Source organism: Numida meleagris, chromosome 3, assembly GCF_002078875.1.
Source record: "Numida meleagris isolate 19003 breed g44 Domestic line chromosome 3, NumMel1.0, whole genome shotgun sequence".
Taxonomy (NCBI): domain Eukaryota; kingdom Metazoa; phylum Chordata; class Aves; order Galliformes; family Numididae; genus Numida; species Numida meleagris.
The window spans coordinates 12,692,876-12,717,366 of NC_034411.1; the positions used below are offsets into that span (position 1 = coordinate 12,692,876).

At 42.4% G+C, this 24,491-nt stretch overlaps 1 protein-coding gene across 21 annotated transcripts in view; it reads right to left on the reverse strand.

Annotated features, from left to right (window-relative positions):
• Window positions 1–24,162, reverse strand: part of SPTLC3 (serine palmitoyltransferase long chain base subunit 3) — a 295,028-nt gene extending 270,866 nt beyond the window's left edge. For 17 of the 21 annotated variants that reach the window (XM_021392173.1, XM_021392170.1, XM_021392188.1 and 14 more), the window contains exons 1-3: window positions 23,923–24,162; window positions 21,086–21,298; window positions 15,230–15,375 (exon numbers count right to left, since the gene is read on the reverse strand). The gene's annotated coding sequence lies outside the window, so the exon portion shown is untranslated. The remainder of the gene's footprint in view (window positions 1–15,229; window positions 15,376–21,085; window positions 21,299–23,922) is intronic. The other 4 variants (XM_021392167.1, XM_021392175.1, XM_021392174.1 and 1 more) reach the window with 4 other exon arrangements.

Genomic DNA, 24,491 nt, shown 5'->3' on the forward strand with positions numbered 1-24,491 from the left:
ACAGGATTCTCAAAACACATCGCTTCAGACAGGTCATGTAACAGCAAGAAACCAGCTGTTGGCCTTTGGCTTTCTTCTTGTTCCATTTATATAACAAAACTTTTGGTAAGACAAGTTGGACCAAATTCAGATACAGTGCTGCCTCTCACCCCAGCCACTGCGAGCCATCTGATAACCAGTCCAGACTGTATGCCAATGTTTCCAACAACTAACTTGCAAGAAATCTTCTAATGAACCTTAGTCTCTTTTCACACTGATTTTAATATACTCACTGAGCTTTACACTCCTTTATATACAACTTGAAAATAAAATACCGCCAGCCTAACAGACAAACTAGTGACCTGAACATTCCAGAAAATGACGATCTAATGAGATGATATGTGCCTCAGCTGTCCTTGCTGAAGCAAGGAGAGGTATCATCAAATAACCTGAAACTCAATTACTCCCCAGAAGCACCAGTTTCCCTAACCTTGGGAAATTCTTGATGTAGCTGGTAAGGGAGAATACATCTCTCTGGCAGCTAACTACAAAAGGAGAAAGCGAGACACTCAGCATAAGGAAAACTGAAAAAGTAGATTAATACGCTGGAAGATATGTATGAAGAGAAGGTGCAGAAAATTTCTCCCTTGCCAAGCAGTACTCCAGGCCAGAGGGTTATAGATCCATCCTGTGCTAACAATGCTGCTATCACAACCAACTGTATTTTTTATTGACTTTAAATAGCAGCTTTGTAGATGTCTCTTATGGGAAGGAGATAAAAGGAAGTGTTACAAAACATCTCTTCACCAGCCATTTGGCCTGACCAGCTGAGTTCAATTTTAAAGCTATGCCAGGGAAGCCAAGCGGGCCCTCAACGATCGTGGTCTTCACTAGAGCCTGATCAAACCATCACCTTCCTCTGGGAGGATGCAGTCCTGCAATCCTGCTGCTGGCGTGATGCTGTGATAATATCTTGTGGAAAGCTGGCAGGAGCAACCATTTAATGTCACATTTCTGCTTTTACTGAGCAGCTCTTATTACTTTATATGCATTAAAAATGCATGGCTGCTTATAAATCTTTGATTACATTGCACTAGACCTGTTACGTTTCCACCTCCCTTCTAGGATCAAATCTGCACAAGACATATGTGCCATACTGGACATGGGACACGCTGATATTCCACAGGCATTCAAAGAGAGCAGCAGCTGGTTCTGGGAATGATCCCAAAAGCTGGAAGGTAGAATTTATCTTTTTAGAAAGTAATTACTGTGAAATTGTGAGAGGCAACATCAGTGTTTCAGAGTGGTGTGCCTGGAGGCTGAGATGTGCTTTCTTCTCATTGTACTTCCTTTCATGTTCCTGCTGTGAGAGACAGCATGACCCTTACCAAATGAACTGCTCCAATTTTATATATTTTTTTTAAAGCTCCAGGTAAATTAAAAAAAAAAAAAGTCAAAATAAAATAAAATCGATGTGCCTGTCAGGGTAACCCAGTTTCCTGAAAAGGTAACAGTAACCTACAAGCTTACCTGGCAGCTGAAGGAATCACTCATAAAACCCGCATAACAGCTACTGAGTACCCCCACTGATCCAACTTCCTGCCAAACAGCACTCTTGAGAAAGCCACCAGTGCATTGCCCTATTTGCAGCCTTTTCCCCCTTTTCTTACCCTCCAGCCCTCCGCACCGCATCTTCTGCTATGTCCCCACTGCTACATAGCAGTCATGGCCCTGTGCTGCTCCTTCTGCCACCCAGTCCTCAGCAACTGAGAAATGCCATCACACCACCCTCTAAGAAGGGCAGCTGGCCTGCGTGAAACCTGCTGCAGAGACAAGAACACACCTGGGGAACCTTCCTGTCCCTTTGGAATGAGGGGGGCACATCACCCCAAGGCCCATGAAGATTCAGAGGAGGGCCACAAAAATGATCCAAGGGATGGAACATCTCCCCTCCAAGAACAGGCTGAGAGAGCTGGGGCTGTTCAGCCTGGAGAAGGTTCCAAGAAGACCAGAAACCTTTCAGTATCTATAGGGGAACTATAAGAAGGAAGGGGACAGACTCTTTAGCAGGGTCTGTTGTGACAGACAGAACAAGAAGAAGTGGTTTCAGACTAAAAGAGAGGAGATTTAGATTGGATATAAAGAAGAATGTATTTACAATAAGAGTGGTGAGGCACTGGAACAGATTGCCCAGAGAGGTGGTGGATGTCCAGTCCCTGGAGACATTCAAGGTCAGGCTGTACCAGGCTCTACCAGCACCTGATCTAATGTAGATGTCCCTGATCATTGCGGGGATTTCTGACTGATTCTAAGCTACAGACCCGTCCTGAAAACCACAGCTTTCAGAGCTGGGAGGATAAGGTAGTTGGTGAGGGGAACATCAACAAGGAAAAGCAAAAATAAATACCAGCATGCAAAGAAAAGGTCTCAGAGGTGCGCACTGTATGTACTGCCTGAATGAGATCCCACCACCATTCCTACCTTGCCACTTCTTGCTTTGAGACTTACTGCTTTCAAGTAGCGGTGCTGTCTTCCAGTATAAAGCTCATTTGGACAGAAAGTAGCATTTCTCTCCCCACATTTATTCTTTTCCTTTAGCAGAGGTAAGTTTGGGTGGATTTCAGAGCCTTAAATCAAGAGACGAAAACCTCTGTGGCCAAAGGTGCTGGGATGCAGGTGGCTGCGAGAAAAGCCCGCTCTGTCTCTCAGGTGGTGATGAAGGAAGCTTTGCACCTGGCCCCATATCCTCTTCACATGCAGCAGCTCTTAGCAGCCAAGCCCTGCTCTGCCCTTAACTCTGCAGGGCCGGTGCTTCCCAGGCCCTCGGGGCAAGCACTGCTGTGCACAGCTCCCTTGCTGACCGCTTCACCCCCCTATTGCACACACTGCTGCTTTTCGTGCTTTGAAATAATCCCCTTGTGTTCGGCATTGTGCAGATTACAGCCAGCAGGCTTCACCTTCTTTCAGCCTCCTCTCTTTTTCAAACCAGCATCAGGACAGCCTCTGTGGAACTGCCTGTTCCATGTACCAAGAGATTAGGAGGAAAATGTGCTATTTTCATGAGGGCTGACACAGCCATTTTTTCCATTTATTCTTACTGACTTTTTTTCCCTAATGTAGTGCATTATACGAGCTCCTCTCTCAGTTTCATTTTTTACAGTCGTGTTTTAATATCCTTTACAAAATGCATGCATTATTTAGCATACTGCAGAGCAGGGGCAGACCAGGTGCGAACCATTTCACATTGCAGGAAAACAGGTTCTCTTTTCTGTATAATTATCAAACCTGCTTCTACAGAGAGCTCTTCTCTACAGGTAGGCGACAACACCACATTACCTGATGCCACCTGGCCAATATTCAAAGAATGCGGGGATTTCCCCTGACAGGGGAAGGGCTTAAAAACAAGGAACTAGCCAGAGGATGAGGAAAACGCTCCTAGGCAAAGCTTGGCCTAGGCTTTGCCAGGAGGTCGTTTCTCAACAGTTAGACATGAATATTGAGAAAAGGAAAATCTGTGCTTCCCATTCCAATACTGTTTGAGGAATACCAGTCATCAAAGAGGCAGAAATGCACAGCGCTACCAGGAGTGTTGCAAAGTGAAAAGCACTTCCCTTTTCAGACCTAGTTAAACAGAGCAGGCGTAGCAACCATTTGAAATGTGGGTGAGAGTACGCAATCTTACCTTGCAGGCACGGAACCATCCCATCTGTCCCAAAATGACCCTAGATTGCACTTTTTCACTAGGGCATTGAAGCTTTCCCCTTTCATGCTTTCCTTTCATTTTGCCCCCAGTTACCCTTTCAAATAGAGCTAAACTGGCGGCTAATCCCTTTGATGTGAGGGCTGTCTACATGAGAGTACTTGAGAGAAATCAATTCAGATTAATTAAGGGTGTAAATTCAAGGCAGAGGCTTTAACCAGCATGAGCCCACCTTATGAATACCAGTTCACATTTACCGCAGCCTGAATGCAATTAAGCAGAATTTGGTTCCACAGCAAACAATGTAGGTATGCGTGTAGTGTGCACTCAGTTTTCAGGGTGCACTTTCACATAACCTGTGATAGCGTGTTGTCTCAGGACAACCTCTCTGTGATAACACTAAAAACCCCCAGATGCTGCTTGTTCACCCCAGTGCAGGCGAGTACTTCCAATACTTCTACATCTAAACCAAACAGTAATTGCTTTAATCACCAATAAGCACCTGCATGCAGCATTAACCATACTTAGTGCAGTGTTATATTTGTCTAAGCTGCAGTAAGCTCACAGGAACCTCTTTGAATAGCGTGCCCTATCTCAACCTTTTCTGAACACATCTGCTCCAAGACTCCCCATCACCAGAAATGATCATAGAAGAAACTTCTTCCAATCTGCCCTTTTTGCCTTCACTGCAGAGGCCCATCTCTGCCTACTGCAGACCACCCTGTTCCAAACAGCACAACCATTGCGTCTTTACCTGGGACACCTGGCTTTCAGCTTCTGCTCACAGCAGTACTTTCCTGTTACTGCTGAGAATGCAGCAAAGATGAGCAGACTGCTCATGGGATGCCTACGCAGCCTCCTGGGAACACAGCTAATATGCTGCTTCTGAAGGACATCTTCCAGAGGATCACAACAGCAGTCCCTCTATCAAGGAGGCATGATGCAGCATGTCCCACCTAAACCGTACAGGAAGCAAAGACAGGTAGGATCCTTGCTGCTGGGAAAGCCTGAAAACCCTTTGCATAAATTCATTTATACCGCAATTGAAAACAATGCTTTTCTGAGGCATCTACGTTCTTAACATGATGGGAAGCACAGTGTTCTGAAAGTTGCTCACACTTCATCTCAGGCACTCAGTACGAGAGGAGCGTCTATGCTCACATACACTGGCACAGCAGTTACAGAGCATACATCACAATAGAGAAACAATGTAAATTCAGTAAGGTGGTTACTTTTAATAATTTAGTGGCATCCTAGGAAATATCAAAAATGCCACTGACCGCTCATGGAAGACTTGTTAAAAAGAGTTACCGTGCTTTTAAAAATCAACAATCCAAACATTACAGGGGAGGTTAACACGGCCCCCATAGTGCAGTGGAGTCAGCTCCATATGCAAGTACTTCGTGTTGCTTCATGTCATTATGTTTGTACCACGTAACCATATGGGATCAGAGGAGAGGAGGAGTTCTGAACTTCTCTGAGCACAGATGAATGAATTCCGGCTGAAGAAGCAGCACAGATCTCACACTAGCCAGTCCAAAAATAGCAAAGAAATCCCTTTTCTACATTTAGCGCTGCGTGGAAGGGTTTATGTGTTCATTCAGGCACTCCACAGCTAGCTAACATTTTAGAAGAGCTGTATCTTTCTTATTTCTACCAACAAAAGGATGTAGGAGTTCTGAATATTACAAAGATATTATCTCCCTTCTTGCTTACATTGCGTTCCTAAGGCTGGCTCAATTTATGTGCTATTTATTGATAGCACATACATTTTAACTGTCTGTAATCTGTAATAGAAAGACATTTTTGAAAAAGGATTTCTTGGCAGACTACTATACGTTTTGTACCACTTCTTGCCCTGTTCTGTCTTCTTCAATGGGAAGAAAACAGATTTTTCCTCTTTGCACTTTTTTTTTTTTTTGGCCTGATCTTATTCTTGTTGCTGATATAGAAGAGCATTGATACAATGCAGTTTTTCATTTTGACAGCTTTTTTAAAATGGATTCCTTAACATGACCTGACCAGGGACAAGCGACCCAGCACCTCCACTCAGAATACTGAAGCTGAAAGAGCTGGCTTCCTGGGGTCTGAAGGAAATGTAGTGAGAATTAAAAAAATTACTGCACAGGAGCAGTGGTGACTGATGTAGGGTCTGCATGCTGAGCTTTTGACCTGAACCGTTTCTACAGTAACTGTGCAATATATTGTACTTTCTATTCTCAAGCTCGCATTGGAAGCCAATTAAATTAAAAGGCTATTCATTTCATCATATTTGTCTCCAGGACACTCAACTAGAAATGCAAACGATTCCTGTTCAGAGTTTCCTGCATCAAAGAAATTGATACTGTACTGTTAATTTGTGACAACAACATAAACCAATGCGTGATCTCCAGTGACTGAAAAGATACGTGCATAGGATGTATGCTGAACTTAAAGGACACTGATTAGTGACACCATGGAATTAAATCTTCCAAAGGGCAAGGCTTCAAGCACCCTCAAAGTAGTGCTTTATTTTGGTTTAATCAGATAGCTCACCACTGTAACTCATGCTTTTTTAGGAGCCAGACACATCGATATTGGGATACATGGATTTGTAATATTGAACAGTTACAGTCTCAGGAAAGCCTGGTGAAAACAAAATCTTTAAAAGGTGGTCAGTAAGTACTTTTCTGCTTCAAGAAAGGCAAAGCACAAGAGGAGAAAAGAATATTTCCTACTAAAAATAAAGTTGGAATCATCATCGACTCACCAATCTGAACAACAAAGAGCATATTCTCAAATATGCCACCCTTGGCTTCCAGCTCTGTGAGAAATTAATGGTTTTGTCAAATAACAGGAAAAAAACAGGTCCACAACATTATTCTATTTAAATTAAGCTTCTTGTACATTTCCCCGTGTCCCTTAGAGCAACAGTAATTTCTGATCTGGAGAAATGACCTTCACACTGAAAGGAAGAGAGAGGACTTGCACACCATCCTGTGGGACGCAAAATCACAGCCTGCAGTGTGCCATTTGGAGATCATTTTTGCAGGCTAGCAGCCAGAAATTGAAACTTGCCTATCATCAATGGCAGATCAAATTTTAGAGCTTTTGTAATGGCCATGGTACTGAAAGCTTGTTGACAGAGTAGATGTGGGTATATAACAGAGGCAGCAGCTTTCATTACAGCTTATCTAGACATGGCTGGCAGGATATAATAGACTGAACGATGTTGAAATGACAAAAATGTCTCCAGGCTTATGAAAAGCTGGAACACTATTTCTAGGGGAACCTGGCAGCTTAGACAAAATTGACAAACAACTCCTTTTTCAGATAGGTGAAGTCATTCTGGACTAGAATCATTCATCTGCTGGAACTCCTGATCTTTCCACCAGGTGTGAGCTTAAAGACGGTTCTCTGGGGTGAGAAAATGGACTTCCTTCCCTCTCATACAGCTAAATTAGTTCTGTTCTCTTCTCTCCCTGCCTCTCAGTAAATTCTCAGTCAGATATTGAAATACTCAAAACAGAAAAAGATACAGTGAAAAATTTAAAGTAAAGAAAGATTTCTTAAAATGGTTTAGAAGTAGAAGTAAATATGCAAATTTCAGGATGGTCACACGAGCTTCTCTTCTTCATTATAATAACTGGAAAGCACTCAACAGGATGAAAAGCAACTGATTTTAAAATGACTGAAGGAGAGAGAGGCTCTTTTCAATAGTTCATTATTAGCCTGAGGGGTTTATGCCACAAAGTAGAAATCGGGTCAGCTTCCAAAAAAAAGTGTGAAGAAAGAACATAATGTGCCGCAAAACTGAACATCTAGAGGGGGTTCCCTGCACGTGTACGTGTGCAGACGTACTGCATGTAACAAGTGGAATAGCAGAAAGTGAGCTTTAAACAATGAGGGCCAGAAACCGCGTTGGGGCACATTTTCCTATGGATTGACCACTGTGAAGTTTCTTAGCGATCTTTGATGTGGCTGGAATGGACCCTACTAAAAGAGAGCATACTGAATTAGAAAATTCATAGGTGTATCCTGACCCAGAGCTTCCAGTGTTTCTGTATTCTTAGTTGGCTAACTTCCTTGCTTTGGGATAGAAAATTTAAGTTTTCCTGTGACTCCTCTGCAGGATATTAAGCTTGAATTTGATGCAACAGTGATGATGGCAAATCTTCTTCCTATCCCAGTTTTGCAATTTAGACAATGAGCTCTCCAAGAAGAAAGCTTTGTCTTTAATCATATATTTTTGCTTGATTCTCTGACTACAACAACCAGCTTTTAATAAAAACTCCAACTGCTTTTCAAAGCTTTTATCTTTCTGGATAGCATTTTCCAAATTAAGCCTTTTTCCGAACATGAAACAGGAAGAGTCCATGCTGGATTTTTGATTTCTTCTTAAATTAAAATCTGTCTTAAAACCTAAATAGTATTTTTAGTGGTTAGAAAAAAAACAGAGGGAGAGACTAAGTGGAACTCATTTCAGCAGTGTAATTGAGGCCAAGCATTTGGCCTGATTAGAAGGGGGAGTGGGTTTTGTAGGAACAACATTCAGAGTTACAAAATCTAATGAGAAAAAGTGCAATGAAAGGGAAAAAATATTTTCTTCATTTAAGGAATTAAGTTAGAAATTAATTCCGGATAAGATTTGATTAGGACAGTTTACCTCATTTTTTGTTTTAATGAAGTGTTCTGCACAATCTCTTAAGGCATGTTGGTCTGCCCATGACACATGAAGACATAAAGCACAAAAGATTATTCCTGTTAAAGTAACAGAAAATACATTGATTTTATGTGCAGAAAAGTACCTGCCCGTTCTGATAACTGTGGCTATTGTCAGAGTACGTGCATGGCATCTGCTACCCTCATTACATTATTTTGGTTTTGCACTTTTGTTAGCACAAAACATTAAGTGCTTTTTGCTTGAGACTTTAATGAAAACAAAAAAATAGATTCAATTTTCTCTGCAAATTTGAACACTTTATATGTAGCTCTTTCTACAAAGAAAAAGCATTAGTAAGAAAGCAATTTTTGGTGAAGAATGAATCAATGGGAGCGTTTCCTGACACTCTCCAGCAGAGTGGTTAACGTGCCCCAGTTGTGAACAGACATTTAACACACAGGACTAGCCAGCCTGGAGCAACCCCCCTTGAAACCCACAGGGGAAACCCGTGCTTCTCCCTAGTTCCCTCAGCCCTCCAAGTCTTTTCTTTCATCAGTGCTGAAGGGCTTGAAATTCACAGTGTAATAGGGCTTGTATCATTATATCCAGGTAATCTTAGGATATTTACAGGAAACCTTCAACCAGTTTCCACTGCAACAAAACCACACCCAGAAGAGGAGACCAACAATGAGAAGCACACCCTCCCTGGGGTTATGAGTTCCACCAAGAATGAGGTGTAGACCAGTTCTTCCCCACACACTGGAAAGCTGCTCTATCACCTTTATATATTTGGCAAAAGCACAACTGAAAACCTCAGGAACCAAACTGCAGGGTGCAAGGCAGCAGGCAGGGGGATGCAGTGTGCTCAGGGAGGCAAGAATGCAACATCCTTAAAGACCATCAGGATGAAGAACAAACCAGTTACAACACAGCGAACGATTTCTGAAGGGCAGCTGTTCCAGTGGATACTTTCCCCTTTCAAAACAAAAAAGAAAAAGCCTTTCATTCACTGAAGCATGATACCTCTGTGTCTTTTAGGTGCAGCTGATTCACATACAACATGCACGAGATGGTGATGATACAGATAGTTCTCTCTGGGAGCAAATTCTGCGGGCTATGCCATCCAAAGTGTCAGTCTTCAGTGACACAGAAATAGAACGCCTCTAAAATCAAGTCTGCCTGCTTGCAAGGACAGTTAAGGAAAACAAAAACTAAAAACCAAAAAAAGGACAGACTTGCACTTTCAGTTAAGGTTTACCAAAATAAAAATCCCTGAGACAGAACACCGAAGCTTATAAGATGAGGGCCTTCTTATTTACAGTAATGGTGCTTTCCTAGGAACGTTATTGAGAGAAAAGGAGCATCACTGATCATTTTGTTAGTTCATTTATACAGTTAGTGAGGGTTTAAGCCACAAGGACCAGATGTGTTCTGGTTTGAAATGTCAAATATGAAGCTCTTCAATATTCAGAGTTTAGGAATTGAGTAAAAAAAAGTTTCAAAATTGAAGGACATTTCGGCAATATTTCAAGTCTCTCTCAAGTAAACCTAAGTGAATTAAATATAATATTTCATGACTGATTAGAGTATACATTTGACCATTAGTTGCATCTCACAGTCTGCTACCTACCAGCTGGAACATTTATGAGACTTTTTATAACTTAGTTACTGCTACCTTGTGGGACAATTTAATCATACAAAATCTTATAATACAGATGCACAAGTAAAACAATACCAGCTGCTGGCTTGTGCCCTTGTCATGTTGCTTTACTCCTTACTGCTCCCCGTGCCATACTGCATATCCCCACTGCAAGGGGACTGCTTTTGGAGGATGCTATCTGGAGAGGCAGGCTGACTTGTCACCTAACATCCAAGACGCACAGTGTCTGAAGGAGCAATGGAAATGTAGGACTTCATGGGCCCAGGTGTCACAGGAGGTACACTGTGCAAACATATTGATAATGAAGCGGGTAGGTGGGTGGGTGGATGAGTTAACACTGAGCAGACAACACGCACCTATCCGACTATTTGAAATTCTCTTCCCCAGAGAAGGATCCTGCGAGGCTCTGGCATAGGTTTTCCCTTTCTAGCCAAGGAGCAGAACAAGCCTGGTCTAAATTAAGCACTTGGGTTTTCAGGATAAAATGGCTTAATGCCATCTTTGTCATTGCATGTACAGCAAAACAGCAGAAGACAAAGCATTGGAAACAGGTAAGGTGACACAGCTCATCAACAGGGAGCAATTCTGGCTATGCAACACACAACTGCAGCACATTTGGATGGCACAATCTATTTTTATAACCTTTTCTCACTGAACTGTATTTCATTTCTTTCTTTGTCTGACCTCCCACTTCTCTGCCAGAGGTGGTACAGAAAATACGCAGCAGCAGCAATAGGAAGGAGAGCAGAGAGATATCAAATTACACCACCAACTTAGTGACTAAGCTAAGCAGCATCTCCTCAGAACTGACATATCTTTGGAAGGTTCCCATGTGTTTGATGCTGACTGTGTGCATGCGTGCTAATCAGCTTCATAGTATGATCAGGATATTAGAACATAACTTTGCTAAGCAAATGGATGAGAAAAATCAGCAAATACTCAGCAGTGAGAATAAAACATAGCTTTGTAGGGGAGAATCAGATTCTCATCAGCATATGGGATAGCCTGGAGAGGGAAGGAGCCCTCACAGTAGGATCACTGAGGGCACCGTGCTGATGGGATGTCTCCTTCACATCCAAGCTGACTCTCTTCCATTTCTCTCCAACAGGAAAAAAAAAAAAAAAAAAACTACAAAAAATTACCTATGGTGCAAAATGGCTGCTGTCTACATAAAGTTCTGTGACTGATGAGAGTATTTCCTTTTTGTGAGCCCCTGAAATGAACTCTACAAGTACGTAGCTCCTGAAGCAGCAACGTGCTACACAACAGCAGATTAACGTGCTTCAGTCCTGGGGGGCATAAGTTCCACCAGTCAGTCTTTGCCAAGCCTGCCACTGGATCTCTGGATTCTTCCAGGAAAACCTATAGCACAGCCCACTGTGCCACAGATGCGCAGCCACATGATTGGGTGCATGCGTGCAGCATGTTTGCCAGGCTCTGTAAGTAGCAGCAGCTACATGCAGCCTCCCTTAGATGTGCATACCTCACATGACAGAGTTGATGACAATAGTTTAAGCCTCACCTTTCTTCCTGCTCTCATCTCATTCCCTTTCTTTGGTACATTCTGAAGACCTCTGTGTAGGAAACAGCAGGTGTGGTGGTAACTAACAAGATATTTAACAAGACTAGACAGTGATGGAGATGGCAAGCCAAGTCACCCCCAAACTTCTGTTTAGCTTTAAAGATCATTTTATTTATAGCTAGAAAAATTACCTGCAGCATTACTGCCGAAAAACTAAAGCTCACAGTAACTTTAACTTCCATTTCAGCTGCTCTATGTTGAATATTCCCCTTGGAAATCTAGACTGCAGATACACCGTCTTTATATAACACATTTAACAGATAATCAAAATGGGGTATATGGCCACTGACCCTCTTGTTTCTATTTTTTATTTTTGAACTCCTCTCTTCACATTCCAATATACAATTGTGAACCATGAAATATGTACATACTGACTAAGATCTATTCTTTTTCAAACTTGATGGAGCACTTGAGGCTAGTAAGTGAACTGTGCTAGGGTAGGTCACGTTTTCAAACACACACAAGGAGGAAAAACCAACCCTACAGTGGATTAATGTGATTTTGGTTTCATAGCTGACAATCATTTTTCATCATTGTTTCAAGCATGAAAGATTTTTGCAATGGCTGCATAAAACTTCAGTGCCACAAACATTTGATGTTCTGTCAAGCTGCTCGGCTTTTCTGTCATACATGCCACAGCCACAAATCATTACCTTGCAGTCCTGGGTGATGATTATGAAGATTATTTAAAAAGTTGAGCTTTAAAAAGTTATTAGCAGTACCTCTGCACTTCAGCAACACACGAACAAGCAATTGTGCTCTTCACAAAAAGCCTGATTTTCTTACGTTAACATGCTACTCATTTTTCTCTGTCTTGACTTGATCTCTCTGGCTGGGCATTTTCATCTCAAATTCCAAGTAATCGCACTGTCATGAGTGTCACCCACTAAATGAAAGCACTGAAACAGACCAAAAAAAGAGCATTCGCAATCTTCTTGTGAGATGCAAACATGGGTCCAGAAGGCAAACAGAGTACACAGCTTTAGGAAAGGCCAGTTTTGCTACCTGGAATGTGAACTCTGCACAAGAAAGCTACATGCCAAGACAGAACTGGATGTTTTTTTACCCCTCACGCCCCCACTCCCCCCCCAAAAATATTTCAGCTTTATGAATGAATGTATCTTCTATTTTTCTGCTACAAAATATCCACGAAGCTAAGCTCTCTGAATTCAGGACGTTTTGTTCTGTCTTGAGTCCTAAGAGGTCGTCCAGAGAAGCAGGTCATGTGTGGATACCAATTTAAATTAAACAGGTAAAATACAACTGACTTGTTGAAAGAAAAGTTGAAAGCTTCTAAAGTTGCCACTAAGAAATTCAAATTTTGTCCCATAAAGTTTTTCACCTAAACAAAGTGTTCCCATTTATTTTTTTTATTTTGCCTTTCACTTTTACTCCATCAACAGCATCTGCAGATGACTACATTCTGTACTTTGCTGTGACACTGGATTTGTGGATGGAGGTAGTGTAGAGTTAGACATTTTGAGCATGCACTCTCCTAACTCCCACTGCAGTTCTTGGGATGCATGCGTCTGAGATTTCAGCCTCATGACCACAAGTGTTTTTTATCATCCAAATGGGTTTCAGCTGTAAGATGGGGTTAAAAGAACTTCTCTGAGCAATTAATCTATCCAAGGGTACACCAGGAGGGGAGGTTAAAGAACACCTGTTTTTTCCTCAGAGCCTTGGAAGCGAATACTAAAGAGCGTTACTAAGATCTTAAAATTGCATGTGATGCATAGGCTCCACTGCAAGCGTTTCAGGGGAAACTGCCCTTTTTTTGAATAAGCTCTAACATAATCGAGGAGGAGTAAATCATTTTAATGCAGGGATGGGAGGGAATTACCTCTCCCCCATCCTTACTCTCATGAGTGAGAATTGTAATAAGTCAGTGAAATAGGCTTACTTGTCTGGTTACTTGTATGAAACACTCATGTGGAAATCTTGTGCAGACAAATAGGTATTCAGATCCCCAAAACCTGGGTTCAGGCAAGAGAAATATATGATAGGACTGGATAGTACCTCAAATTTAAATGCTCTCAAGATTTAAGGTGACTTCTCCAAAGGCTAGACAAAGCTGAAAGTTCAAACAAACTTTCCCTATCGTACACCTTCAGAAGTCAATGAAACTACACGTGCACCTTTTGCGTGACTCTCTTTTTGTGAGCTAGTGCTCTCCCTTCTTCAGTGTTTAATTAACAAATACCCAAACAAACTCCTCAGGATAAAGCTAAAACCCAAAAATTATCCACAGAAAAGAGATGTTGAATAATATCTGACACACAAAAACTCATTTGTAGATAATTCCCAATCAGCCATACTCATTGACCAAAGTAGACATTGTTAATTATTCACCCACCTTTCACTACACAACCCCCCAGCCTAGAGAAATTCCTAAAAGGAACAAAACGCTGATCACAGCCCAAGCCTCTCGGCTTTACATCTCCTGTTCAGTTTCTTCCCTCCGGTCCTTTAGTAAGCAAACCCTTCTGGTTCAGCAATTTGGCAAACCAGTGATTTTTTCTCTTGCGATTATATAACTGCTGCAAGGCATTCAGTCATCAGGAATGCCATCCAGGAGATTCACGGCTGTAGAAATGCATAAACAGCCGCTGTTCCCTACCATAGGAATTTTATTGGCTGTGCAGTCCGTAGATCCGAACACTTTGATTTATTGGAGTGAGAAGCAGCGAGAAAACACTGTCAGGCTTTGGGAGCAGCTGAGATATTAGACTGCTCCATTCATGTACATCACACTCATGAAAAGCACAGGAATTTGGTAGGCTATAAATCAGAAGATTCTGGAGGTGTGGGGGTGGGAGGAGGAACCATGAGTGTAAACTTACCTTGTGATTAGCGTTAAGTCCTGAGAACCATTAAACAAATTCTGGCTGCCTCAGGACTTACACTTTCCTTTCCCCGTTGCTCCTTTATTTATAACTTTCCTGCAGAAGCAGACCCAGACTCTCCCTGTTCCTGGCTTGTAGCCACATGGGCCAGCAGTACCCGCTGCATTGCTGAGTTCTTTTTGCTACATGTCTTCCTTTGAAATCACTTACTGAGGCCTTAGACCTGATATATTTTTAATGCTACTGGGAAAGCCTTACACACAGAGGGCGGTGCTCTGGCTAACAAGGCCTTCCACCCCTCTGCAATGCTCTCCTTCCCTCGCACGCACTGCTCCTGCAATCTCACTTTGGGAGGGATCTCTTCCAGTGAAGAGGAACAAGCTTTCTTTTCCCACCTGATTTGCAGAGGGCCTGGTTTATACTATTAATGTGACAACTGCCTGACTAATAAAGGGTAAACTGCAGCCACAATGTTCACGCAGATTTCTAATCCTGAAGCAGCCTATCAGTCACTTGTGTCAGTTTGCATTAGATTCTCCAGCTCAAAGCTTTGTGGACCATTTTGAGTTCTGAACCAGCCCCCTAATTTACAACACATCCAATACACCCATTATGGAGTATAAGATTCTGCATGATATTAGGTACCCTCCTGACCTTTAATCTCATGTATAGGTGATCTTCCTCTGCACTGATTCACTGCACTCAGCCTGGGAAGAGCCAGCTCCCAGTTTTGCTTGCACCCATCACTCATGTGGAGCCCCTGAAACTCCCTGCTGTTCCCTCCCCACTGCCAGGTGTGAGGGCTTTCCCTGCAGCTTACCAGCACCCAGCAGTGAATGCAGTCAGTCCTCCTGCAGCAGCACTGAACGCTGACGTCAACCAGAGGAACTGTACCAAAGTCAGTGTTTACAGGCAGGATGCTCTGCTACACCAGCTGCTTATCATAAACTTATGCAGCAAGGCAGGCTTTAAAGAGAAAAACAAACAAATATCTGTGTCAGTAAAACACCTTTTTACCTCATTTCCTTCTGACGTGATTTAGAGTTTTCTCCAGCAAATATCATGAACATTTAATCCTGACGCTTTTCAACTACAGAAACATAAAAGTGCCAACATTTCTGTCATCCCTTTAGCTCTTCAGACAAGAGCACGTGGGTCTGTACCAGGGCTCACTGCGGAGTTGATGAGGGCAGAGAGGACAGGTGAGCCTGTGAGCTAGGAGAGACAGCTGAGTGCAGCCCTTAGCCAACCACTTTGCAGCTGACTCTATGAGGCAGCTCTCTTTCACATGGTAAATAAGTGTATTTGCTCTTCTGTTCTCATGTCTGGTTCCTAATGCTCTCAACGTATCTTAAGCACACAAGCAACCAGCTTCTGTCCTTGGATACCAGTCCAGCTCTCCTTAACTTCACCAGCCCTCATGTAGACTATCTGAGGAAAGAACTGAGGATTGTATTTACACTATGTGCTAGTCATTAAAACAGCCACCAGCTCCTGCAAAGATATACATTCCAGGTCGTTACATAAACTGACTTTAGAGTGTGTTTGTAGAAGCCATTAACTTGGCTGCAGCCCTCACCTCACCCCTCAGAGGAGGAACAGGGACAATATTTTACACGGCAGTGCCCAACTCTGCTCTCCTGCAGAGGAGCTGGTACCGAGCATGAGGAACACCGCACATCTCACCGCTTGGTCCCCAGGGGGAACTTGACCTAAATTCTGAGGCACGCCGGGAAAACCAATTTGAGATCTTGCAGCTGATTCAGCTAACGCATAAGGGCGAGTGCCTTCCTGAGACTCAGACAGTGCTATTTAGCGGGGCCATTTCCAGGGCTGTCTCAGATGTTCTGTGCCTCCTTTCTTTGTCTTTAAAAAGAGAGTCAATACTTCTCCCAAGTGATAATGAGATAAATAATGCTCAAAGATTAAACATAGCCCGTGAAAAATTTCAAAAGTTTAATCTGTGATAAACTGGCAGCAACTTTGAAATTCCAAAGGCAACTCAGTTCACTGTTTTTAGCGCTGTTTTGAAATGTTAACATCTACACTGCTACTACAGTTTGGTTTGCAAATCCACAGCTGTTGAACAGAAATCATTAGGGGAAGGGGGAGAAGCTGGAGTTTATGTAGGAAACGATCAGGAGCAAATTAATTCATGTTGGCTATGAATTTTGCATCAGTAGATTTCAGTACAAATCCAATTGCAGTAAACAGTTTATATTCCCCCTCTGGCTATTGTTTAGAGCTATCTTCAGATGCATATTGACCTCCCTGGATTGCTTTACAGGCTGCGCACATAGAGATTTTCGTTGCAGCTGATACCCCACGGCCGGTATCTCCAGGCAGAAAGCCGACACTGTGCAGAACTCTTGTAAACCAGCTCAGCGGAGCTGCGCTAATTGATAGCTGAGGGTCTCATTTGTAACTGAAAAGTGGAAAAATTGCTATCAGAAGAACAGTTCTGGGGCAAAGGTGGAGTCTGCCATGTGCTCCATCACAGATTCAGACATTAGCTTTGAAATTTCCCCACACAGGGGAATGGCCAATAAGTGGCACCTGCTTCCATCACCCAGCCATCACAAACCACTGCCTGCTCAGCAAGTACCAGCAAGCTGACCATAGAGCAATCCTACATGTGAAATCAGCAAAACATCACAAGCAGAAATTAAAAGAAATTAAATCCAGATCATTTACCTAATCCAATTCCAGTACAGCTCCAGAAATATTTTATGAGCATAGCCAAGAAAGCAGTAAGTTGTACCAGGAGAGATCACAGAATCATTAAGATTGGAAAAGACCACTAAGATCATCATGTCCAACCATCAACCCACCTCCATCATGCCCATTGACCATGCCCCTCAGTGCCACATCTCCACATTCCTTGAACACCTCCAGGGACGGGAACCCCACCACCTCCCTGGGCAGCCTGGGTATACAGGATACATGAACATCCCTAAAACTATGGAGAATGCCTGGAAAATAAGTCACTCGCAATGGCTTTTCCCTCAGACATTTGTCACTGAAATCATCCTCACTTGCAGGCATCAGAAAGCAATCAAGGAGAGCCTTTAGCCTAGCAGTCATCATCATAAAATAAAAATAGCCCAGTGGAGGCCCTCCTCATGACTTTCAGTCTTCAGGTCTGCATGAGGGTTATTAATAGCCAATAATTTTTTTTTTCCAGAATTTCTTTGTGCAATTTCCAGTATCCTTTATACTGCTGGTTGCTGGCTTGCTGAAGACCTCTTCTTGCCAGAGCTTTCAATGGTGTGCAGACACACAAGTAGTTAATGATGCCAACTTACATTTGATGCTTTTCCTCAAGATTAAATGGGCTACTGGCAGAGACAGACAACTCACCAACTTCAAAGCTTCCTGACTTGGCTAAAAAGAAACAAATTGCTTCCCCAGTGAATCCTCTCAACAGAGCAATGCAGGATAAACCTGTGATATTTGCATTAATTCATCTTTAAACATAAACCTGAATAGATTCCATTTCTTTATTTCCACATTATTTAAATGGACTTATTTTAAAAGACAGTAACATGTTTGCTTTGGGGACATTTTGCATTTCTATTTACCTTTTGGCTGGTAGTTCATTTATAAAGGAAGAGGTGATAGAACTAGAGCAATTGAGGCTTACACAGATTTTAGAAAGGATTTACATCTGAGGCCACTTTCATCCAGATTTTCAGTAAGTGCTACTTTTCCTCAGTTTCGTGACATTTAAGAGTACGTTTCAGTGTCAGAGTACATCCGCAGTCTGAGCTGCCCAAGGAAAGTGGGGCTTCACTGCACTTCGCCTGATACCTGCTGCCTACAGGGCACTTTTAATCAGTAGATTTCAAAGTGCTTTGCAGAGATGCTCAACTTCATCCTCCCATTTTTTCGGTGGCAGAAATAGAGACATGGAGTTGAAGGGAACGGCAGTGGAAGAAGGACTGATTTTTCTTCTCTGCTCACAACAAATGATATAGATTACAAAGTGCTCACTCCCTCTCTCCTCTCCAGTTGTCTCAGAGTACCCTGAGAGAACTGTTGGAGAACTCTTGGGTAACCCACTCTTGTTTTAGTATTTCCAGTTGTCTGTCCTTTCTGCTGCTGGAGGACCTCTGCACCAACACAGTGATAAATGGTGACTATGTACCATTCCACGTCCAGTCTACGTATTTTAATCTGACAATGAAAGTGGACTTCAATAAAAAGCCCTTAATGGCAGGATCTGCAGCATGACTCAATTCTAGATGCAAGAATGTATGCATATGTGAATCTCTAAGACCCATGCAAATTAAAAAAATATATATTTTCTGAGCCTCAGACACCAATTGCCCTTCAGGGCCAAGATCTTCCTGGCTCTAGGCACTCTCTCATGGGATTGCCATCCTGAGATAACAGGGCTATTGTGCTGCTTTCACTGCTGACCTAACCCACAGCAGCAATACTCAGAGACGCACAGTGCCAGTGATGACATCCTATTGCCTGAACAGCTGCATCTCTCTGAGCCTTTGTTTTTTCTTTCTATTAGCTGCTAGAAATCAGCAAGCACAGATAAACCAGACTCACAGCACATTATTTGGGAACAGTATCGGTGAGAAGATTCTCTTAATGCAGACATGAGGCTCTGTATTTTCTAATGAAATTCACAGCTGAGTGTTGTGAAGTACTGGTGGGGAAAAAACCTCAGTCAGTAGGTAAACACTTCTGAGTTCTTTACTAGATCTACTTTTTAGCTACTCCAGTTTCTAGCACGTACCAATGTTTCCTATATTAACAGGAGAAGAGTGATTTGTGGTCAGCAAATGGGAAACAGGACATCTATTTAACAGGGTCATTTTGGGTTCGCACAAAATGACAGACCAGCGGGAAGCAGTTGAAAGCTTCCCCCTCAGCAATCAAAGCCCTGCAATTTTGAGTCCTTTCCTCCAATCATGTAGAGTATTGATGAGAAACCAGTTCTGATAACGACCTTTGAAAGACCCCATTCTGGCCTTTTCAGGGTAATTCATTTCTCTAACCATGGTGTCTTAATGGCAGCTCAGCAAAAGCACCTCACCTACACAGACACTTGGGCAGCACAACAAATGGCAGAAACCAAAGGTAGCTGTCTTTTCCCTTAACTAGGTTGATATTTTTTCCTTTGACTTGTCCTGATCTTTGCCTATGCAAGAATTTCTTTCTCTGTGAACATCATCTTCTCTCCTACCTGTCTGTCCCAGATCACTGAAATTATGGCTAGGGGATCCTTACTAATTCAGCAGCCCTACTATAACCTAATGTGCTACATCCTTCCCGTGTTGCATAGTTCTAAGTTTTATTCCGTGAAGATGCTTCCCTACATGAAGTCACACTAACTACAGCTCAATTAATTTCACTTTTTTTCTTTTTTATCGTGCTAACAAGAAACTCTCCTTTTTTTCTTACAGAAGCAGATACAGAACGCTGAATGCCAACTTTCCTAGGTGAACAAGAGTAGGTATTTGCTCTCAGCTCTGCTGATGCTGAGAGTCATATTTCATTACCTGAAAATCACCTTCAAGCGGTGACCACAAACCTGTCAGCGCAGATTGCGTTACTCAAAATCTCTAGGCAGGAATCAGCATAGCGCACCATCTTTCAGCTGATTTTACTCATCACAATCCTCCTTTAGTGCTCTTTCAGTTTTAAGCCTCTGCCTGTTCCCAGTGTCCCCAACCCTGGTTGTTACCCGTGATCACCGAGTACTCAGGGCAAAGGGTGTCTCCCTGGGCACTCAGATCTGATCCTCGATGCCAGGCTGGAGTGAATCAGTGCCCATCACAGGGGTTAACGCTACCTTCTACATCTAGCTCCTGGACAAACAATGAGGAAAGTTGGAGCTACGGCAGTGTTTGAGCTTTCACATCTGGCTCTGCTGGGGTATTCTGCCTGTAAATGGGAACAAAAATGGCTGTCACGAGCAACAAGGAACCCCAAATTTTAAATATCTCATGCTGTACTTCAGTGATTTTTAAAGCTCCTAATAGCAGCTCCAAAATGCTGTGAAAAGCTGACCCAGTATGAACTCACTCTGTCAGTTTATATTTGCTCCAAACAGTGGCAGTCTTTATACTACTCCTGGGATCATCCGTCCCCCACAGCTGGCAGAAAGGTGACGCAAACTACAGAACTCACACAGGCCATCCCATGTGCCCCAGCAAATCCTACAGAAAGGCAGCGCATTGAGCCCATGCCCAATTCATCTCAAATTGGTATGAGTATTTGATAACTGAACACAGATCCTTGCTACTGCTGTCCTTGGAAACAGTGCAGATATAGGGAAAGCTTCGCCTCCCAAATGTGTCTGGGGACCCTTGCTCTCTGTCAGCTCTTTGTCATCTTATTATGAGCCAACAAAGGCTAGATGGAGTGGGGTGAAGGAGAGCGATACAAAATGTACAGGTTATATTTGAAAATTACATTCCTAGCATGGTCAGACAGCTTGCTCATACCCCAGCACTGAGGAAGAAAAACAGCTTATGTGGCATGTATCATAAGGAAACTACTCTACGAGCACAGAGGAAAAAAAAAAAAAGGTAAAATATATGTATAGCCTCCACTCTAAGGCAGCAAAACAGTTCCTTCCTTCGTAGTGCCTAGGAGGGGCTCAAGCATAAGCAACTTTTTGGAATCATTTAAATAGTTGACTCTGTATTCTTACCTTCTGTCTGTTGATCGGACTCCCGTGATGCCTGAATAGATCTCCCAAAGCCAGTTTACTATCTATCGCCTGTGCCTGATGAAGGCTCTTATTTCTGATTAGATACTTTTCCTTCATATTCCAGATCTCTGACCTTCATTTCTCTCCCCTCTGCATCACTTCTCCCTGAGTGCTAATGGGGTCTGATGTGAGTATCACTAGTGGCATGCCCTGCTGGGTAAGAAGAAAACGTGTCACACCTTAGCTCAAGAACACAAGCAAAGGGCAATATCCTTATGTCTGCAAATGCCTTTATATTGTACTCTCCCCACGCTCTGCCATTTCTGCAGAATTTAGTATTTCTAAGCTAAATACTGCTTGCTTCCTTTATTTGCTTTTATTCTGTCATGCTATAGAAACACACTAAACGTGTCAAATCCCAGCTCTGTACAAATTTATTGTATTGCACAATATTCTCCTAAGAACAAGACACAAGAAAGCAGATCATTTCCACGCATGCTTCTAGCGTAGCTGTGAGTCCTGTCCCACACCACCTCCCCTGAGCCCCCTGAGGCTGTTGGCTTTGTAAATGACAGAGAAATAAATTAGTCCATAATCCTTATACCCTTAAAAAAAAAAGTGAATTAATGTTGCTTCTCCCTTGTAAGAACAACCAATAAGTAGAAAGTGAGGCTAGGGACCACTGAAATATACACATTTATACATCAGCTTACGTGAAACAGCCCTGCACCCAGGACTTTTCACTGCTGCCTTCATGCAGCGGTCTCCCATTGCAGTTTATGCCTTCCAATTCTGCACGGCTGCTGAATTGTTGGACATGACATTCAGCACATTGTGCTGTCAACATGAGTCAACACCAGGTGTTTCCTTCAGTAGAACTGAAACCCTTCCTTTGTACACAGCATCATCTCCCAGGAAATCCCTCCACGCAAACCCTTGTTTGTTGTTAGACTGAAAGAAGCCACGGCTACTCCTGGAACAGTGCTGTTCCCCAAGCAGCACTTAACTTGACTGCATGCAAAGCTTAAAAATGAAATCTATAGAGAATTGCATCTACCAGCATGCTTTCAAATGTGAGCTCCATTGGAAAGGGAAGGAGGATGCCTTAAGGACAACTACATTATCTTTTTCTATTGAAAACAAGCAGAAAGTTAATTTTAAAATGCTACAATTAAGGGCTTAATATAAACGCATTTGTGATGCTATCCACAAATTCATCAGACTTCAAGAAGCTCTTTCAAAATAAGTGCCTGCAAGCAAAATAGCTGGTTTTGTTCTTCCTTCCTTCTGAAGAAAAGACGGGCAATTTACACACACCTTCTCATCTTAACAATACTTTAGCCATGTTATGTATCTTACGTGCTATAAATTTCAAATGCAAATTGTAAAAAATCTATATAAAGCCTCATACAGATTTACTGCTCTTCTCATAGATTTATGGCTGAAGACAAAGCATTTCCTTTGCAGTAGGAAGGCTTTGGCAAGAATGTATAAAATCTCCCGATGAGCAGGAGTTTTTTGTAAAATTTAATAGAAAGATTTCTACCTCTATTTGAGATAATCAGATTATGGTGCAATTTCAAAATTATTTTCCCTTTCTTGTACAGTTGTGTTGTGTTCTCAGAATAATCATAGAAATTGAATACTGCAAGCGAAAATCCTGGCTTTATAGGGGGTCACTAGGGCAATTCCTACTGATTTCAATTGGGCCAGCGCCTCGCTTTGTGAGGAAGTCTTAGGGAGAAAATAAATTCAGACTTCTGGAAATGGAACAGCATGCCAAAAAGCCTTCTTGTAATTTTATTTTGAACACAGTCACGCTGCCATGTTTGAAAAAGCAGCTCCATTCACTGCCTTCAGGAAATCAGCAGGTATTCCTCCTCCCACAGATTGCTTGCAAGCATGGTAGAATAGGCTGGCTTAAAAGCCTCTGCTTTTCCGTGTCCAGATACCAGTGAGATGGGCTTAAGTCCCCATCTCACTCCTGTGCCAGGAACAGAGCCTTGGCTCCTACTGAGTGCTGAGCCTGGGAGGTCCAACAAGGCCCTCCTGTTTACAGCAGTCCCAACTGGCTTCCATAAGGAGGTACAGGCTTGCTAAGGGTGGTGGTACAAGATTTCTTGCCCTCTGAAAGGCAAGAAATCCTGGGTTCCTAGAACAGAGAGCTGAGCACTTGCAAGGAGTCTGTTGCAGGCTTCCCTTCATGAGAAGCAGTGGCTATCATCTCCTCAGGACCTTCCAACTAAATGGCAGCAGACAGCCTCACTTAACAGGATTTTAACTGTGATAAACATTGAATTTTGCTTTTGGACTCCTCTTCCTCCCAAATCCAGAAACATCGCAATAGTGTTTTCCTGCCCTTTTTAAAACTCTATATTTGCACAACAAAGTAAGAACTGGCTCACTGCATCAGTGGACACAGTGCAAGAGACAAACATACCTCTACCTAGAACTGATTTCCAAAGCAAGCATCCTGGCACTTCTTTTACATTTCAGACAGAAACAGAGAACATCCCTTTGGATGAGATAGGTTTGCAGCCCCAGTTTCTCTGATACACAAGTAAAGAACTGAGTGGACAAGATAAACAAAGAATGACCTATGTCCTCCCACTAAATAACTTACTAGACTGCTGCTGCAGATGTGGTCCTGCACCAATCACACTGCTGTCTACCACACAATTAAGAACTGGTATCATTAGTACAGAACAGAATGAACAGTTCCTACCTGACGTCTCTTCCAAATTAATGGAAAGCTCTGGACACCAAAGGGAATTTGGATCAAGTATACAGCAGTATAGTATCAAGTACAGCAGCAAGAATTTTAGAAAAAAACTTACCAAGTTTTAAACCTGATGCCTGTAAACATGCTTTAATCAGAATTTTGGATAAAGTCTGAAGTTAAAGTTTTTACTTTGGAAGGTTTCCTCATTTAAATTTTCCTGCCTCTATATTGCACTGTGGAGTACTTCTTAACGAAGAGCTAATAATATATGAGAGGTATCGGCACACGGACATCAAGGAAGTGGGGCTTCAGCTTCACTGATAATAAAAGGATTTAAAGTGAAGACTCAAAACTCCTGGAAAAAAGATATTAAGAAAATAGTCAGAATTCTGAATAATATTAGATAATTAACTTTCCAGCAAATAACAGCCTCTTTACACTAATCATGTCCTTTATCCAGACAGATCAGAGACTGAAAACCAGGGCCTCTCCTGTGCCAAGCATCTTTTATAAATCTCGAGACCCTCCCCCTTCATCTGTGCATACTCAATAATATTAATAGAGCATTAAAATATTAATGCTAGTAGACAAGGTCTTTCATAAAGCACATAAATGAATTCATTCACGCTAGCTCATTAGCTTAATCGTCAACCCTTTTACAATGTAACTGATTAACATTTTCAT